The 16,129-nt window shown below is 40.1% G+C and overlaps 1 protein-coding gene across 1 annotated transcript in view; it reads left to right on the top strand.

Moving 5' to 3' along the window:
• Positions 1–16,129, top strand: part of naa30 (N-alpha-acetyltransferase 30, NatC catalytic subunit) — a 33,992-nt gene that overhangs the window by 1,666 nt on the left and 16,197 nt on the right. The window lies entirely within an intron of this gene.

The raw sequence follows: 16,129 nt of genomic DNA, 5'->3' as shown, positions 1-16,129 counted from the left end.
AAGCATGTCTTTAATTCCTCTAGCTACTGCGGATATAACTGACAATGTGAAAAATCATTTTAGTCTTCAGCATTCCTGCCTTTACCTGAAACACAGCAGTAAACAGTGGAGGTGGTTTGAATGTTTTTCGTTCAGGGTAAATACATATTTAAAATCTTAAGTCACTATTAGTGAAGGAATGAAGGGTGCTTTTCTGGTTCTGTATAGCAAACCATAGGTGTGATTCTAGTGCCTCGATGCTTGAAATTGGCAGTTTTTGGAACTATTGGCACAGAATACTCTTGTAGGAATATTCATATTTATGTAACTAGTTATAGCAAATGGAGGACATCAATAAATGTTCAACGACAACCTGTGTTACAATCTCTATTGAGATTTTAAAAAACCAATTCAAACTTCCAATTAATAGCTGAAAGGATGACAGGAGATTTTGCATTTTAAGACTACTGTAACTAAAGAGTATTGACTGAATGCTGTCTTTGTAGGCTGCTTGTACTTTAATCCACAAAATAGAACATTCCCCTTTTTCTTCAGCGCAACTGAAAAATATACTTTATGTACGTTACACTGATCTTGAAGTAGATATTCAAATCTCCGGGAACTAATGCTGCCAGAGGTTTACTTCTGTTCCTTTCCTTTCTCTCAGTCTGGGAACATTTAATCTCAGAACCATCTTTCACAGTGAGATTTATTTCCCCACAAATTCTTCATTTAGCACGAGCTAAACAAAATTCCCAGCCTAACTTTTAACTCCTCATGTATTAGGTCTTTTCAATCCTAATGGAAGCTCTCACCTGCATCCCTGTGTGAACAACAGCATCTTGCTGCCTATAACTGCTCTCCCTCTCAGTTCCTGGCGGACCAACTTGTCTGAGAACTATCAGCAATGTTGTAGAGACCCTTTCACTCTCAAAGCCCATCTTGATGGCAACATGAATAACATGGGCCCCTTATCTAAGTAGAAATGCTGATTAGCTATCCCTGAGATGTCAACTCCCAATGGAGGAAGTAAGTGTACAGTTTAACACTCAACTTTTTGCAACCTGACATTTTGAACATTATTCTGTTACTTTGGGAAGGCTCTCAGTCTGTCCTCTGTTAGGCTGCTGCTATTGTCTCCAAGTAATTTCCGTGGAGGGTGGGATGGGAAAATTCCCTCCAGTCTCAAACATAACTTTACAAACCTAACAGTTGTAGCACTTGTATTTATGTAATAAAATCAGAAAATGCTGGAAATATTCAGGTTTGGCAGGATCTATGGAGAGCGAAATGTTTCAGCTCATGACATTTCATCAGTACTGGGAAAAGTGAGAAGTATAATAGCTTTTAAGGAGATGAAATGAGAGAGGGTGGGGGAAAAACAAAAGAGAAGGTATATCATAAGGCAGAAGACATTACATGACAAGTGTTGGTGGAGCAGAGTCCAAGCGATTGGTAATGGGACCACTGAAGAAACAAAAACTGGGGGGGGGGGGTTCTGATGAAAGCTGAGGTACTGTTCCTTGAATGTGCTTGTGCTCCACTAGAACACTGCAGTAGGCCGAGAACCGAGATGTCGACATGAAAGTAATGGGAAGATTTTAAATGGCAAGCCAGTTGAAGCTTGGGTTGTGCTTGCAGACTGAACTGAAGAGTTCTCCAAAGTGGTTACCTAATCTGTGTTTGATCCTCCAATTTAAATGAGAGTACATTGTGAGCAGCAAATATGGTGTAATAAATTGAAAATTCTCATATGAGTCCTTTGATAAGTCCAAGAAAACTGTCTGGAACAATGCAAAGAGCTCTGTGTGGCCTTTAATGACCTGTCAAACGCCTTTGACTCCCATCAATTGTGAAGTCCTTTGGAAAGTCCTCCAGAGGTGCTCATATCCACCAAAGGTTGCTACTAATCTGCACCTCCTGTCTGAAGGTATGACAGAAATCATCTTTTGCAATGGAATGTAGCATGACCCCTTTTGTATTCAGACAGATGTCAAGCAAGACTGTGTGATTGCACCAACTCTTTTCACTATCTACCTCAGTCTGGTATTGGAATTCATTTGTGATGCATGTGAAATCTGTTCCCTGGTCTGGGCACTACATCCACATGCCAAATAATCTATTTCCTAAGCAAGTTCTCTTTCACAAATAAAGCATGGCACCCAATCTCCAGGATGGCATTCGGACAGCCTCATTGAAAAGGGGGGCAAATTGATATTGGTGAATGGAAGGAATGTGCATAGGTTGCATCATGTGGCAATACTTCGCCCAACAAGCCACAACACAGTTGGAAACTTATTGCAGTAACTGCTGCATAGAAGTGATGGGAGCAGAAGGAGAGAGAGCAAAACCCTGGGTTGAGAACTGCCCTGATTTTTCTTTCTCTTGCACCCCCACCCCATTTACTGACAGCTTGCCCTCTGCCCAAAGACCTGTGCCTGCACGATTTGCCTGCTGAGTCATTTCAGGCTAGACATCATCCTTGTTTGAAGGATCTTGATTAATAAGGGGATCAGGGGTTATGGGGAAAAGGCAGGAGAATGGGGATGAGAAAAATATCAGCCATGATTGAATGGCGGAGCAGTCTTGATAGGCCGAGTAGCCTAATCTGCTCCTATGTCTTATGGTCTTATAAGTGACAACAATGCATGTAAATCACTGCTTCACCTAGAAGGAGTGCTTTGAGCCTTGAACAGTGAGGAGATAAAAGGGTGGGTGTTGCATCTCCAGTGTTTGTGTGGAAAGTTGGCGTGAGAAGGGGACAGTGTTGGGGTGATAGAGGAGTGGACCAGGGTGTCACTGAGGGAATGGTCTCTTTGGAATATTGAAAGAGGGGAAAATGTATTTGATGGTATTGTGCTGGAGGTAGTGGAAATGGCAGAGCATGATCTGTCAAATATGGGGCTGGAAGTTTACTCTGCTCTTTCAGACAGCAGCTATTCATTATTCTACCATTCATACCTCCACTGGACCCATCTTTTGTTTCTTTACTTGTGACACTACTATTCCCTTAGATTCTGCCCTACCAATTCTTTTGTCATTTGATGTTTCCCGTCTTCTAGCCTCCCTCATTTTTTATTTGTGTCTTCCCCCTTTCACCTCGGAAACTATTTCACCAGAACTGTGAAAAGTTAAGAATGTAATGCCTGAAATGTTAACAGATTACAATGTTAAAATGTGATAAGATGCTGCCTGACTACAGAGTATTGAAAAAAAAATTCAAACGTGAGCCATGTGTATTGCTGGCTGGCCAGCATTTATTGCTCATCCCTAGTTGCCGTTGAGAAGGTGGTGGTGAGCTGCTTTCTTGAAACACTGCAGTCCACGTTCCAGCATTTACATTTTTTCCTGTACTCTTTAATTCCAGTGTCAAAGTGGTAGGTTTTATGGAACATCTTAAAGGATGTATGTGAGGTGGAGAGATAAAGGAATTCCAGAGCTTTAGTGCTGAAGGCATGGCTGTGATACAGTGATAAAATCAGGGATGCTCAAGAGGCCAGATTTGGAGAGGCTTACAAAGAGGAAGGGGGTGAGGGCGAATTGAAAATTTTAGAATGTTGCTTAACCAAGGCCCAATGTAGGTCAGCAAGCAAAGAGGTGATAAGAACCTGCAGCAATTTCAGATACAGAGCAGAGTTTTGGATGACATCACGTTTATCGAGGGTGGAACATGGCACGCCAACCAGGACTGCATTAGAAGTGTCAAGAGACAATAAAGTCATGGTGAGGGTTTTGGCAGCAGAAGAGCTGAGGCAGGGCCTGAATTGAGCGATGGTGCAGAGAAGAAAATAGACAGTCTTGATTGTGCACACAAGTGGTCAAAAGGGTCAGAAGCTTATCTCAGTGTCAAGAATGACACCAAGGTAAACGTCAGACTATTGGCAGAAAGAGAGATGGAATCAAGTGTTTAGAGAATTGGATTTTGTGGCAGTGATCAAAGGCAATGATTTCAGTCTTACTAATATTCCTTTTGTATATTTGTCAAAAATGTAAATACTACACGTATGAAGCTGAGAGCTGTGTGTATTACATTTATAATTTACATTTATTCTTGCTGTTCAGGGCTGTATTGTTCCAAATTTTACTTTTTTGCATGTGTTTGAGAATCCATTTCTAAATGCGATCTGTTGCTCTTGGTTCCTTGACTTAACAAAAGTGACACTGCCCATTTAAATGTTTTCTTTAAAGTCAGCAGCTACTGATTCCTCAGGTTGTAGGCAGATATAGATAGTGACTGAGTGGGCAAAATTCTGGCAAATGTAGTATAACATGTAGGGAAAATGTGGCAGGAAGAATAAAGAAGAGTATTACTTAAACAAAGCACAACTCCCAAATTCCGAGGTGCAGAGGGATCTATGTGTTGTAGTGCGAGAGTCACAAAACATTAGTATGCAGGTACATCTGGTAATTAAGAAGGCTAATGGCATGCTATCCTTTATTACAAGAGGAATTGACCATAAAAGTAAGGGTGCTATGCTTCAATTATGAAAGATATTAGTGCAACTGCATCTTGAATACTGTGTGCATTGGAGGCAGTTTAGAGAGGGTTTGCTAGATTGAAACTCAGAATGAGCAGGTTGTCTTGTGAGGAAATGTTGGGCAGGCTGGGTTTATTTCCACTGGAGTTTTGAAGATTGAAGGATGGCTTGATTGAAGTATATAAGATCCTGAATGGTCTCAGAAATTGAATGTAGAACAAATGTTTCGTCTTGTGGGTGAGTTCAGAATTAGGGGGCACTGTTTTTAAAATTAGGGGATCGCCCTTTTAGGACTGAGATGAAATAACAAACATTGTGTGCATTGTGTGACTTTGGAACACTGCCTCAGAAGGAGGTGGAGTCATTGAATATTTTTAAGGTGGAGTTTGGTAGGTTCTTGTTGGGCAAGAGATTATCGGGGATAGGTGGGAATGTGCAATTCAAAACAGAAACAGATTAGTCAGAATCTTATTGAATGGCAGAGCTATCTCGATGGGCCGAATGGCCTATTATCTCCCATTTCATAAAGATCCTATTTAGAAAACTTGCGCTCTGTTTGGGAGGCCACGACTAAGAACATTTTGGACTCCCTTGAATTGGTGCAGTGATGGTGTTCCTGTAGTGGGTAAAATTCCAGGGTTTTTACCCCATACATTAGTCTTTGCTATCTGAGGGGTTAGCTATGCCACTTTGGAGAGCTTAAGATTCAGGTCGCCAAAAGGAAATCACCAAGTCAGCTGTTAACGTTATACCTCAGGAAGACCTGAATGTGAGTTGCATTATGTAATAACAGCAATGCTTGTTAATGGACAGAAGCAAAACCATGGCTCAGAAACAGCTGTAATTCACAAACCTCAATCCAATCTCATTGTACCCAGGAACACACTCACCATTGATCATTTCTCTAATTCAAATTTTCTTCCTGCATAAATTCTCTGAATATATTTATAATGACTGAGTTCTACCAATCATGCACATTAAATAAATGAATCTGTTTAGTTGGTGCATACAAGTGATTTTAGCTGGTACCTGCCAGACTCTTGTTTGCCTTCATTATTTTGCTTGCTTGAACAGCTTGTGGATCTTTGCTATTCATATTGCTTCCACTTTTTCTATTTAAACAGGACAAATCAGCATCTTTGCCCTTTTGGTAATCTTTTGAATTCAGTAGTTAATGTGGAACTGGAATCACATGTAGGCTAGACAAGATAGTGATGGCACGTTTAAGGAATCTGCTGAGTTTTGGATGACAGGTCAGCTTCTTTCATGCCATTTTCTTGTGTCAGCCCACACATTGGGATCTAGTGAATTCAACTTCTCAAGTTATTATTGGTAAAACATGAACTTTTGTCAATCATGATCTGATAGATTTCAGCAATAGTAAGCTCAGTATAGTTGTAATTGTTTCTTCAAAATGGTGGGAGGGAAATCAACCATTTCCATTCATTGAGAAATGTACACTTAACACCAGGTTAGGTTCAATTTCATAGAACATAGAACATAGAACATTACAGCGCAGAACAGGCCCTTCGGCCCACGATGTTGCACCGACCAGTTAAAAAAAAACTGTGACCCTCCAACCTAAACCAATTTCTTTTCGTCCATGAACCTATCTACGGATCTCTTAAACGCCCCCAAACTAGGCGCATTTACTACTGATGCTGGCAGGGCATTCCAATCCCTCACCACCCTCTGGGTAAAGAACCTACCCCTGACATCGGTTCTATAACTACCCCCCCTCAATTTAAAGCCATGCCCCCTCGTGCTGGATTTCTCCATCAGAGGAAAAAGGCTATCACTATCCACCCTATCTAAACCTCTAATCATCTTATATGTTTCAATAAGATCCCCTCTTAGCCGCCGCCTTTCCAGCGAAAACAATCCCAAATCCCTCAGCCTCTCCTCATAGGATCTCCCCTCCATACCAGGCAACATCCTGGTAAACCTCCTCTGCACCCTCTCCAAAGCCTCCACATCCTTCCTGTAATGTGGGGACCAGAACTGCACACAGTACTCCAAGTGCGGCCGCACCAGAGTTGTGTACAGTTGCAACATAACGCTACGACTCCTAAATTCAATCCCCCTACCAATAAACGCCAAGACACCATATGCCTTCTTAACAACCTTATCTACTTGATTCCCAACTTTCAGGGATCTATGCACACATACACCTAGATCCCTCTGCTCCTCCACACTATTCAAAGTCCTCCCGTTAGCCCTATACTCAACACATCTGTTATTCCTACCAAAGTGAATTACCTCACACTTCTCCGCATTAAACTCCATCCGCCACCTCTCGGCCCAACTTTGCAACCTGTCTAAGTCTTCCTGCAAACTACGACACCCTTCCTCACTGTCTACCACACCACCGACTTTGGTGTCATCAGCAAATTTGCTAATCCACCCAACTATACCCTCATCCAGATCATTAATAAATATTACAAACAGCAGTGGCCCCAAAACAGATCCCTGAGGTACACCACTTGTAACCGCACTCCATGATGAATATTTACTATCAACCACCACCCTCTGTTTCCTATCCGCTAGCCAATTCCTGATCCAATTTCCTAGATCACCCCCAATCCCATACATCTGCATTTTCTGCAGAAGCCTACCATGGTGAACCTTATCAAACGCCTTACTAAAATCCATATATACCACGTCCACTGCCTTGCCCCCATCCACCTCCTTGGTCACTTTCTCAAAAAACTCAATAAGGTTAGTAAGGCACGACCTACCTGCCACAAAACCATGCTGACTATCACCTATCAATTCATTACTCTCCAAATAACTATAAATCCTATCCCTTATAATTTCCATGTCCCTTTTCCTAGCTGCTTCCACAACTGCACCAGAATTAAATACCCTGCTTGCACATTGTGTAGTTACTTTGATGAGAAGCCAGAAGTTGGCCTATGCTGCCAGCTTCCCCAGTTTTCTTCTAACTTCCCTCTGTTGAAACCAGTCCTACATCTCTGTCACTTGTTGGGTATTGACGAAGAGAATTGGAGAGGAGGGAATAGCTAACAAAAAAACAGCCATAACGGTTAGCGATTATCAACATCATTGCTACTGTAATTTCAGTAATGTCAGTAGTCATTAGGACCGCTTCATGGACAATCCTTTTTTGTCTGCTTAAAGGAAAATTAACTTGTTTCCAAGTCATTGTGCCACCCTAGGGCAGATTTAACTATTCAAAGACTTGAACTAATTTTAATGCTTTAATAAACTACCTTGGTCTTGAACAAATCAGTACTATTAGCTTGGTTCCAAAGATTACAGTAAACCAGCTCTGCATCACCCTGCTTCTTTCAGCTCCGTCCACTCTGCTGCCCATTGTCCTAACTTGCACCAAGTCTTGTTCACCCACCACCCTCATGCTTGCTGAACTGTGTTGTTTAGCAGTCCAGCAACACCTCGATTTCAAAACTCTCATCCTTGTTTCCAAATCTCTCCATGGCCTTCCATAATCCTCTTGAGTATCGGCACTATAATTTTGGCTTCTTGAGTATTCACAATTTTAATTGCTACTTCACTGATGGTCATCCCTTCGGCTGCCTGGGCCCAATGCTTTAAAATTGCCTTCCTGAACCACTCTGCCTTTCTACCTCACTTTCCTCCTTTAAGACGCTCTCTAAACACCACCTCTTTGATCAAGCTTTCAGTTATACACCTTAATGTGGTTGGTGTCAGCTTTTGTTTTATAATGTGCCATGGGATCTTTTATAATATTGAAGGTGCTATATAAATACAGACCATTTTACATAATAAAAGGTAGATTGTAAATTGAGGTACACATGTCTGTACATTTTATGATACAAATTAATACTTGTGTAATGTGTCAGTAATACCCAGGATATTGGTTTTTATAGAGAACATATCTTTGATCATTTTGCTAAAGAAACTTTTCAATCTTTTTTTAAATTAGAGGCGTTCTCTTCGAGTATTGGACTAGAAATTTAGACTGAAAGAGTCTTACTAAGGACTCTTTCCACAACAAAAATGCAGAAGTACCTGAAACTGCTAACTGCAAGGTTAATTGTAGCCTTATTTTCAATTTTTAAAAATCTAAGTTATACATCAAAATTGAGCGCTAATTGAATTCTGAAACCTCTACATATGGTCTGTTTTCAATGCCTCTTGTCTCTAGAGTGAAATGCTTGGATGCTTAATTTTTATATTATGTAATCTGGCTAACTGGTCCTATTCACTAAGCTTTGACCTCAACTCATCCTACCATCCCTGGGTTTTAATTTAGTATTATGCTTTTGTTAAAGGACAAGTGCTGTTAACTTTACAATAGGAATTCTAAATACTGCATCATCAAATTTACATCCATGCTTATTTGTAGAGCTTAATTCACGCTGACTTCTACAGTTGAGAATTAGGTGGATTTTTAAAATTGTGTGCATTATTTTTAAAAGGTTTACAAAGTACATTGTTAAAAGAAAATCATTTATATACATAAACCCTTTATATGCATTTAGATCCACATGATTCCCCAAAGCACTTCACAACCAGTAGTGTTTTCTAGGAAAACATGGCAGCCAATTGTGCGCAGCAAGTTAAAGTACATGGTCAGTTAATCTATTTTGATGATCTTTTTTGAAGGACGAATGTTGACCAGGACAACAACTTGCTCATCTTTGAAAAAGCCTCATGTGGTCTTTTGCATCAGTTTAATTTTCACACGAGAATACTCCTCCGAGAGAACAGTACTTCATCCATATTCTGGAGTTGATTTTAAACTTGCAGTTTTTTCACTCTGAGACGAGTGCTAGCATTGCGTATTCTTACTGTATCTAACAAAAAGACTTTTGCTCTCAAAAGCATTTGCATCTCATTAAGTGTTTTCAACTCATCCTGTTGAGTTCTGGAAAACACATTTAGAAATTAAGAAACAACATACTGAAGTACTATCTTGGGCTATGCAGAAGTGGTATTCTGAGCCATGCGCACCAGGAAATGGGTTAATAGTGTATTTTGAATAGTAAGATTTTAATGGACCAGAGGAATTTTGTTCTATAGAGAGGGAAGATTCAATGCATACCCTTCACCACTGGTGCACTGTTTCTGCAAAACCCAAAAACTATAGATACAGTCTGGCAACTCACATGTTACTTTGATAATACCTCCTTCTTTGTGACCTATCCCCAATAATGGCAGGAGCAGCACGGGAACACCATTAGCTCCAGGTTCACCTCAAAGATGCACGTTATTCTGATTTGCACAAACATTGCTGTTTCTTCATTATCACTGGGTCAAAATTCTGGAAATCCTATCATCATCCTGGCAGTGCCATTACTTGGAGGATGAAGTGGTTCGAGATAGCCCAACAATACCTCAGTGCAACTAGCGATAGACAATCAACACAGCCTTCACAGCGGCGCCCACAACCCTTCAAAGTAAAAATGGAAGGTGGGAGCACCGTACATAAGACTGTAATAAGGCAATGCAATTATAGATTTCATAGTAAGAATACAAAACAATAGAAACAATGGGTTCCACCAGGATATTGCTAGGAAGGAGGAATTATATTATTGTTTGACAGAATTTAGGGCTGTTGTCACAAGCTGCCAAGATCAAGGGGTGATACATTGTTTCCACTAGCTGGCCAGATAATAAAAAGAGCACAAATTAAAGGTCAGAAAAAAATTATTGTGCAATAAGTAGTTAGAATATGGAATTCTCTGCCACAGTGCGTTGTTGAATCATAGTTCACAAGTTCCTTTAAAATTGAGATATGTAGTTGCTTTAAAGAGGAATGTTATATGTAAAGAGTAAGAAAGTGGTATTAAATTAGCTGACTTGTGGAGAAAAACAACATGGATCTAATGGACAAGATGTCCTCCTTTCTGTCTCCTCATATTCTATGAAGATCCAAGTTCAGTCTATATACTGTGCTGGCATTTCTAAATGTGGAGATGGTTTAAGTAGCCTTGGAATACAGAAGGTAAAATTGGCCTCATTTGCTAAGTGCTGACACTGGAATGCCTGATGGAATTAGATACATGTGGACTTTGAGGACTAGATTGAATGTCACTCGTACAACGAAGAGTTAGAAGAGGGACCAGAAGGAGCTGGTATCTTTACTGGAGAAGAAGCAAGAGATTTTTCAGAAGTGTGCCAGAAAATGTTGAAAACACTTGAATCGCATTGTATTTTTGGGAGAAGAGTTTAGCCTTTCAGGTGGCTGACCTTTTGTCAGAACCATCAATTCCAGAGGAGGGAAGCTGTGCAAAATTATATGACTCAATTTGTTCCATCAATTAAAACAAAACAGATCTACTGACCAATGTTCCGACCAAACATAAACCTTCAATGTTAGCGAGCAGATTCACCTTTGGATAAACTTAAATGGATTAAAAATGTTAGGCATGTTTGATTTGCATATGGTGATGCTGTTGGTATTCAGAGTGAAGGTGCACTTGTAATATAGTTGTTCTTGTAGTGAAAGGTGAGCTGTGCATTTATAATGTAATGTATTGGGAACTAGTGGAAACTAGAATCTGTAAATTACAAATTAAAATTCAGTACAAGTTTTTTTAAATCCCATCCGAAGTGCCTGGTTGACCCTCAGTGAATGCACTCAGTAAAACTATACGTTACAACTTCTGCATTCTGATCACCTGTTGTAAATTGCATCTTTAGGAGTGATTCAAAGTAGTTTTAATGGCAGGAGCAGTTATCAGCAATAAATTATTTGTCAGATGTTGCGATGAGGGTGCTATTTATTATCTCAGTGATATTCCACATTAATAGAGTCCAAAATGTAACAACTAAACAATGCACCATAACTGACCACAAAGGATCACAGACCTGTGAAAGAAGTATTTCCTACGTTGAGAAGTGATCCAGTAGCACTGGCAGTTTAGTTCTTTCTTTAACAGATAGGAACAAGAGAGGACATTTAACCCTAAAGCCTTTTCCACTATTCAGTGAGATGACATAACTCCACATACTTGCATTTGTCCTGTGTCTCTGAATGTCTTTCGATAACAAAAATCAATCAATCGCAGATCTATAATTAGCAATTGACCTAACATCAAGTATCATGTGCAGAAGAGTTCCAAACAACACCCTTTATGTGTGGAAATATTTCCTAACTTCACTCTTGAAAGATTTCACTCTAATTTTTAGATTATGACTCCTTGTTCTGGACTTGCCAGCTAGCGAAAATACGCTCTACTTTTTGTGATATCTCTTCTCGATATAACCTGTGAATGTCGGGTATCATTCTGGTAAATGCTTGCTGGAGTTCCTCCAAGGCCAGGATATCCTTCCGAAGGTGTGTGCAGAATGTCGGATGTCATTTAACACACTTTAGAGCCATTATTTTTGATGTTTAGTTTAGGTGAATCCTCAATCACCGATTCAATAGTAGTTTCCCTGGTATTGTTGTCTCCCCACATTCTTTACTGTAACTACTGATGCAAGGTAATTATTCAACATTCCTGCCCTTCTAACCGTTTTCAAGAGGCCCATGTTACTCTTAGCCACATTAATGTAATTGTCAAAATAATTATGTCATTTGGATGGAACCCGCCCTGTACCCTCGCCATGTTCCACTCTCCAAATTCCCAACTTTTATACTTAGTTTATGATGCGTTTGGTTTATGACCACTCCTGAACATATATGCATGATATGTTCATCTTGTGTATCTCTCCAGCTCAGGGCTCATTGAGCTGAAGTGCAATCATTTTCAGCCCCAAGATTAATATTTAGTTTTTAAATGTATATTCCATATTTTTTTCATTCAAGCCATGACGTGTTTTAGGTTGGAGTTTTGATTTAAGATTTCCTTTAACTCTACTCTGATCATTATTGGTTTAAAGTTAAGCATCTGCCTGCAGGTTACTTACTGATTATTGATAATTCTGTAACCTCTGTTGTGGTGAGCAGCCTGCAAAAGGGGCTTTTTTCATTTCTGTCATTGTAATCTCCAGTTCTCTAGATTCGTGTGTACTTTGTTCCCTGATTGACCAGGAAATCCTTCTAGGCTTTTTACTGATGGTCTTGAACCAGTTGCTGAGATCTATAAACACGGCTCAAGTTAAAACATTTTACAATATTCAGCAGAGCTGTACTTGGCCTTTTGTTCTGAATCCTACAATTTTAGCTTATTTGCTTTTGTTATTCAATTTATTAAATGGCACATCACCGAACAATATTAGCAATGTGTGGGGAAATCTGTGTGTTGGACTAACTTTTCATGCAGAATAGTGGAAAGGTAACTGAAGAACAAAATCCAGCAAGGTTGGTGTAGAATGGGAGACATGAGACATGATGGTATTATCATTAAACAGTTCCCTTTTCTCCCCATAACAATAGGGAAATCCTACAGGAGCGCTACTGTTAGTGGCAGAGGTAATGCTGTGATGAACAGATCAAGAGGTTGGTGGCCATTGTTGAGAGAAGATAACTGAACTTTCTCTTGTGTCTTGTCCGAGAATGCCAGAAAGTTTTAAGAGCATCTTCAGGTGTGGGTGTGCTGTTTGTCACAAAGGACTTGGATTTTGCTGACTTGTGCTGAGGGGAAGAGTAGTGGTGCATACAAAAGAGAAAACTAGAGTTCTTGCTGGCAGCTTGGGCATTGGCAGTGGATTTGCACTTAGTGAATTGCTTTCAGTTCACCCCAAAGCTATAGCTATAGCATGAATGTAATCTCAAATCTCGGGTCAAGGACCCAACCTAACACTGAAGCAACGAGGAGAAAGATTTTCTGAAGGAAACTTTACACCATTACTTTGCAGTTGTTTAGGGCTTTAATTCCTGGAGTACATTCCACAATTTTAGCACAGATTTGGAACTTGAGCATATTCCCTTTAACCGCTTCTGTGTCTCGCTTATAATTTTGTGTGTCATACTTTTCCTTGTGTCCTTTATTAAAATAAGCAAAATACTGCAGATGCTAGAATCTGAAACAAGAATGGAGGAAACTGGAAAAATTCAGCAGGTCACCAGCATCTATCAGGCGGGAAACACTTGACGTTGAATTATAGACCTTTGTACTTACGCTGCTTTGCTCTGGGCTTGCCCACGATGGAAAAGTTTCTCCACATATAGCCCATTGAACACCTTTACAATCTTAAACATACATGCACCCTGATAAAACATTAAGGAAGACAGTTAAACAAACTGAGGGGTAACAGGCTAATAGCCAAAGAACAGACCAGGTGTTCCCATGTGGCTGCTGCCCTTGACCTTCTAGACGGTAGTGGTTGTGGGTTTGGAAGGTGTTGTCTAAGAAGACAGTTGCTGAATTGCTGCAGTGCATCTTATAGATGGTGTACACTGCTGCTACTGTGCATTAGTAGTGGAGGGAGTGAATGTTGATGGTGGTGAATGGGGTGCCAATCAAGCGAGCTACTTTGCCTGGGTGGTATTGAGTGTCTTAAGGGTTGTTGGAGCTGCACTCATCCAGGCAAGTGGAGAGTATTCCATCACATTCCTAACTTGTGTGTTGTAGATGGTGGCAGGCTTTGCGGAGTCGAGAGGTGTTATTCTCTGCAAATTCCCAGCTTTTGACCTATTGTAGCCACAGTATTTATATGGCTGGTCCAGTTCAGTTTCTAGTCAATGGTAACTCCCAAAATGTTGATAGTGGGGGATTCAATAATATTAAATACCATGGGGTAATGGTTAGATTCTTTCTTATTGAAGATGGTCATTGCCTGGTACTTGTGTGGCTCGAATGTTAGATGACACTTAACAGCCCAAGCATCAATATTGTCCAGGTCTTACAGCATTTGGACACAGACTGCTTCAGTGGAAAGTAAGTAGAAAGTTAATCATTCTTGTATTTTAAAATTTGTTTTATTTTGAAAGTTATTTCATTGGCAATGTAAAATATTCCAATTTAACAGAGTCTGATTTATTTTTCTGACGTGGTCAGTCCTATAGAACATAAGAATTAGGACCAGAAGTAGGCCATTTGATTCCTCAAGCTGGCTGCATCATTCAATAAGATCGTGGCTGATCCGTATGTTTCAAATTCCATATTTCCATCTACCCTCGATAACCCTTGATTCACTCACCTAGCCTGAATCTTCCTACCTGTGCTTTAAAAATATTCAATGACCCCCGCTTCCACCACCTTCTGAGGCAGAGAATTCCAAAGTTACACAACCCTCAAAGAAATTCTCATCTGTGTCCTAAAAGGACAATCCTTATTTTAAAACAGAATCTCCTGGACCCACCCACAAAAGGAAACATCCTTTCCACATCCACCTTCTCAAGACCATTCAGGATCCTGGATACTTCAATCATTCTTCTGAAGTCCAGTGGAAAGAAGCCCAGTCTGCCCAAATCTTCCTTATGTCTTCTTCATTACATGCTTTCCTATCTATCTTTATGTCATTTGCAAATTTAACTACCTTCGCTCCCCTCATCTAAGCCTTGATATCAATTGTAAAAGGTTGAGGCACCAGCGCAGACCACTGCAGGATTCCACTCATCACATCATATCCAGCCAATCAGAAAAAGATCCATTTATGCATGCTCTGTTTTCTACCAGCCAGCCAATCTTTTATCCATGTTACCCCCTACCTCATTGCCTTTAAATTATCACCATGACTTTCGATGTGGCACCTGATCAAATGCCTTCCGGAAATCCAAGTACAGTACATCTGTAGGCTCCATTTTATCCACATGTTACTCCATCAAAGAATTCCAATAAATTGGTTGAACATAATTTCCCTTTCACAAAACCATGCTGACTCTTCCTGATTACCGTGAGTTTTTCTAAGTGCCCAGCTCTAACTTTATGATCGCTTCTAGCACCTTTTCCACACAGTAGTTAAGCTAACTCGCCTCTCTACCTCCCTCCCTTCATGAACGGAGGAGATCACTGAACTACAGCTTTTACAATGATTTTAATGACAAAAAACTGATTCGCTTAAAGTTGTTTTACTTAAAGTTGCACTTTTCAGGAGCACAACTGCAACTTTGAGGACTTATTGTAGTAATAGTTTTTAAGCAAAGGATGTTAGATGTGTTCATGCGTATTCTTTTATACATTGATGCGATCTGGATGTGGCCTTTGTGTTTTGCTGTTTCCTTGCGTAGTGGGTGGATTGTTTCTGTAGGCTGGTGAAGCACTGGTTTGAGGTCTGCAAGATTTTGATCCTTCCTAAACTTCACTTCATACACTAATGTAATGATGTTGGCCAGCATGCTTTTGCTACTTGTTGTTTCAATCTTGGAACATTCGAGGAAACAGGCTTCTTCAACAAGTTGGGGCTGTTTAATTGGCCCCAGAATTACGAAATCAATGGGGAAAGAACAAAGGTATTTTACCATTCTGAGCCTTGTGGGTCTTCTTTCTGTTTTTAAGGTGACTGATTGCCCACTTTTCTCTGCCCTAACATGCTTTGAATCAGCGTTTTAAGAGGAACAAACTCTGTTTTAAAAAGTGTTGCCTTTACTATCCACCGATATGGCCTTTGAGTAAGATTGCCAGTTTTTTACTAAGTTGTGGACTTGTGCTCAATAGGAACTGAAGTGAGATGCCAGATGTCTTGCTGGTGTTCTGGTGGAGACTTTGTTCCTTAGTCTGACCTGGATTGAAACCCAGATACTGAGGAACACAAATAAAAATTAAATCCTGTGTGCTTTCCAGGCCTTCTAAAAATTGCTTGATAAATTGATTCTCCTGTTTAGTGAGCTTTAT

Source organism: Mustelus asterias, chromosome 18, assembly GCF_964213995.1.
Source record: "Mustelus asterias chromosome 18, sMusAst1.hap1.1, whole genome shotgun sequence".
NCBI lineage: Eukaryota > Metazoa > Chordata > Chondrichthyes > Carcharhiniformes > Triakidae > Mustelus > Mustelus asterias.
The sequence above is the reverse complement of the archived record's forward strand: the minus strand, read 5'-3'. Positions and strand labels throughout refer to the sequence as shown.